This window comes from Salvelinus alpinus, chromosome 2 (assembly GCF_045679555.1).
Source record: "Salvelinus alpinus chromosome 2, SLU_Salpinus.1, whole genome shotgun sequence".
NCBI classification, from domain to species: Eukaryota; Metazoa; Chordata; class Actinopteri; order Salmoniformes; family Salmonidae; genus Salvelinus; species Salvelinus alpinus.
In genome coordinates this window covers 62,655,891-62,660,309 of record NC_092087.1, presented here as the reverse complement: position 1 = coordinate 62,660,309, position 4,419 = coordinate 62,655,891, and positions in this window count along the sequence as shown.

Sequence of the window (4,419 nt, the reverse complement as noted above, 5' to 3'; positions counted from 1 at the left end):
GCGCTGGAGAGACGGATGGCTCTGGCCGGATAAGGCGCACTGTAGACCTGGTGCGTGGTGCCGGAACTGGAGGCACCGGGCTAAGGACACGCACCTTCAGGCTAGTGCGGGGAGAAGGAACAGGGCATACTGGACCCTGGATACGCACATTAGGCCTAGTGCGTGGTGCCGGCACTGGTGGTACCGGGCTGGGGATACGCACTTCAAGGCTAGTGCGGGGAGCAGGAACAGGGCATACTGGACCCTGGATACGCACATTAGGCCTAGTGCGTGGTGCCGGCACTGGTGGTACCGGGCTGGGGACATGCACTTCAAGGCTAGTGCGGGGAGCAGCAACAGGATGCACAGGACTCTGGAGACGCACAGGAGGCTTGGTGCGTGGCGTAGGCACTGGTGGTAATGGGCTGGAGACACGCACCATTGGACGAGTGCGTGGAGGAGGAACAGGGCTCTGGAGACACACTGGAAGCCTGGTGCGTGGTGTAGGCACTGGTGGAACTGGACTGGGGCGGGGAGGTGGCGCCGGAAATACCGGACCGTGCAGGCGTACTGGCTCCCTTGAGCACCGAGCCTGCCCAACCTTACCTGGTTGAATGCTCCCCGTCGCCCGACCAGTGCGGGGAGGTGGAATAACCCGCACCGGGCTATGTAGGCGAACCGGGGACACCATGCGTAAGGCTGGTGCCATGTAAGCCGGCCCGAGGAGACGCACTGGAGACCAGACGCGTTGAGCCGGCTTCATGGCACCTGGCTCAATGCCCAATCTAGCCCTACCAGTGCGGGGAGGTGGAATAACCCGCACCGGGCTATGCACACGTACAGGAGACACCGTGCGCTCTACTGCGTAACACGGTGTCTGCCCGTACTCTCGCTCTCCACGGTAAGCCTGGGAAGTGGGCGCAGGTCTCCTACCTGCCCTCGGCCCACTACCTCCTATCCCCCCCAAGAAATTTTTGGGTAGTACTCACGGGCTTCCAGCCTTGCCTCCGTGCTGCCTCCTCATATCGCCTCCTCTCGGCTTTCGCTGCCTCCAGCTCTTCACGAGGGAGGCGATATTCTCCCGGTTGTGCCCAAGGTCCCTTTCCTTCCAATATCTCCTCCCATGTCCAAGAATCCTTGATGCCTTGCTCCTGTTGCCGCTTGTCACGCTGCTTGGTCCGTTGGTGGGTAATTCTGTCACGATCGTCTACTGAAGAGAGTGAGGACCAAGGCGCAGCGCGTGAAAAGAACATCTTCTTTTATTCAGAAGAGAGAAAACATGAAACGAACACTATACATAAACTAAACAAACGACCGTGAAGCTATAAACGTTGTGCACACACACACACACACACACACACACACACACACACACACACACACACACACACACACACACACACACACACACACACACACACACACACACACACACACACACACACACACACACACACACACACACACACACACACACACACACACACAGGCTACAAACGTTCAAACATAGACAATTACCCACAAACACCTAAAGCCTATGGCTACCTTAAATATGGCTCCCAATCAGAGACAATAACCAGTGTTGATGAATCGTTACTAGAGAAATGAGATCAAGTTAAGACGCAGGACAGGGTGGATCGGTATATAGTAAGACAGTTTAATTGGATGTAAAGATATCTGACAAAACGTGCACGGACTCATTAATTTAGCTCAGAAGGAACTAGCCGAAAAAGAGTGCCTAAACAGAGCGTGCATTAGGTTTTATACACAATATGATGTCGGTTAATTCTGGTAGTTCTGCTCTTCTGACTGGTCGGTGAAGAGTTGGAGGCGGGCCTGCTCTAGCCAGAACAGGAGCCCCATTGGTGCACAGCAGAGTCCTCTGCTCTTGGCACCCGACCAGTAGGAGAGGGGGGTGAGGTGTGTGTGTTCATGTGATGAAATGTATGTGTGTCAAAGAACAGTGAAATAAGGGGAACTGGGGTTAAAGGTCTCCTGAATAGAGTGAGTGTGTGCAATGACTTGAGTCAATCAGATGAGTTTAGTATTCTATGTTTGTTTGTGCGATTAGAATCTGCTGAGACTAGAATGCTCTTTGTATTATTGGGGAACTGTGTTTTGAGCAACAGCAGTTTCATGTCTAGTCATGGGGTGTGTTGTGCAAGTGTTAATCATATGGTTGCAGGCAGGCTCTTAAGCAGCCCATGGGCACTAAAGTCACCAAATGATGCTCAATATATGTGCTTGATATATGAGCTATGCATATGAATATATGCATATATGACAAATCCCCCTCTTCACGTCTTATTAGACGTGATATAAATTTCTCACACAGTATTAACCAAAAAACGAGAAAATTTTTAAACCCTCAGGTCCATCCCTCTATACAACCTGTACCAGGTGGGCTCGTCGCCACCCGGGAACTTTAAACCTTCATAACAGGAGGACAACCGTCACTTTTTATTACTGGAGTATCAACCAACGACATCATATCAGAGGTCCTTGCCACATCTGTAACAGACTTCTTTAAACAAGTTATAATACCGGCAGCACAGCACACGAGCATAAGAAAAACAAAATCTAGAGTCAGAAATCCAGTAACCATCATTGTAGTGTACTTACCAAACCAACCACCCAGCCAGGGGAACAGTCCACTCTCCTCCACACCTGCAAGACCCTTCATCTCCACTGATAACCTTGCCAACCCACTCAGAGCTTTTGAAATGCTCCCATCCGGACTAGTATTGTTAGGGACAAACGTGCAACACTGTTCTCCAATCATTTTACATACACCTCCCTGGTTGGCCAGAATCATGTCCAGTTCTAGTCTATTTTGTCTACTGGTTTGAGAGGTAGCATCCAATCGTTCAGCCATCCCCGTAAGTACTTTGTGGGTGTAGTTAACAAATCATTGTTGACTATAGTAGATATAATTGATCCAGGCATTCTGCTTAGCATCAACAATAGCTGGGCCAATGGTGGGCATCAGATGCCACAGATTATCATTTCTGTTTAATGCCTGGAATTCGTGGGGGACCCCTATTGGGACCCCAACAGGTTGGTGTGGATGTTATCTGTACTCTCGGACCAAGTAGCGTCACGTTTCTGCCGTCTCCTGGGTTGGTTCCGAGCCTTTGTGTCATGTGCAGCTCCCAGGAGTTGGTTAGTTGTAACCTCAATAATAGTCAATGGTGTTATCAGACTGGCCAAAACACATGTGCCCTGACAATCTCCTTTCAACATGTGGGGTCAACCGCCTGGCAGGTCCACACATCCACCATACATCAGCAACACCTCTAGTTAATAGTGACATTAGTGATGCAGGCAGTAGTAGGGAGCCTCCCATAGTCTTTACCTCTACCTGTACCAGTGATACAGCTGTAATATCCCCCATATGCCTTAACCCATTTACATTTACATTTAAGTCATTTAGCAGACGCTCTTATCCAGAGCGACTTACAAATTGGTGCATTCACCTTATGATATCCAGTGGAACAACCACTTTACAATAGTGCATCTAACTCTTTTAAGGGGGGGGGGGGGTTAGAAGGATTACTTTATCCTATCCTAGGTATTCCTTAAAGAGGTGGGGTTTCAGGTGTCTCCGGAAGGTGGTGATTGACTCCGCTGACCTGGCGTCGTGAGGGAGTTTGTTCCACCATTGGGGTGCCAGAGCAGCGAACAGTTTTGACTGGGCTGAGCGGGAACTGTACTTCCTCAGAGGTAGGGAGGCGAGCAGGCCAGAGGTGGATGAACGCAGTGCCCTTGTTTGGGTGTAGGGCCTGATCAGAGCCTGAAGGTACGGAGGTGCCGTTCCCCTCACAGCTCCGTAGGCAAGCACCATGGTCTTGTAGCGGATGCGAGCTTCAACTGGAAGCCAGTGGAGAGAGCGGAGGAGCGGGGTGACGTGAGAGAACTTGGGAAAGTTGAACACCAGACGGGCTGCGGCGTTCTGGATGAGTTGTAGGGGTTTAATGGCACAGGCAGGGAGCCCAGCCAACAGCGAGTTGCAGTAATCCAGACGGGAGATGACAAGTGCCTGGATTAGGACCTGCGCCACTTCCTGCGTGAGGCAGGGTCGTACTCTGCGAATGTTGTAGAGCATGAACCTACAGGAACGGGTCACCGCCTTGATGTTAGTTGAGAACGACAGGGTGTTGTCCAGGATCACGCCAAGGTTCTTAGCACTCTGGGAGGAGGACACAATGGAGTTGTCAACCGTGATGGCGAGATCATGGAACGGGCAGTCCTTCCCCGGGAGGAAGAGCAGCTCCGTCTTGCCGAGGTTCAGCTTGAGGTGGTGATCCGTCATCCACACTGATATGTCTGCCAGACATGCAGAGATGCGATTCACCACCTGGTTATCAGAGGGGGGAAAGGAGAAGATTAATTGTGTGTCGTCTGCATAGCAATGATAGGAGAGACCATGTGAGGATATGA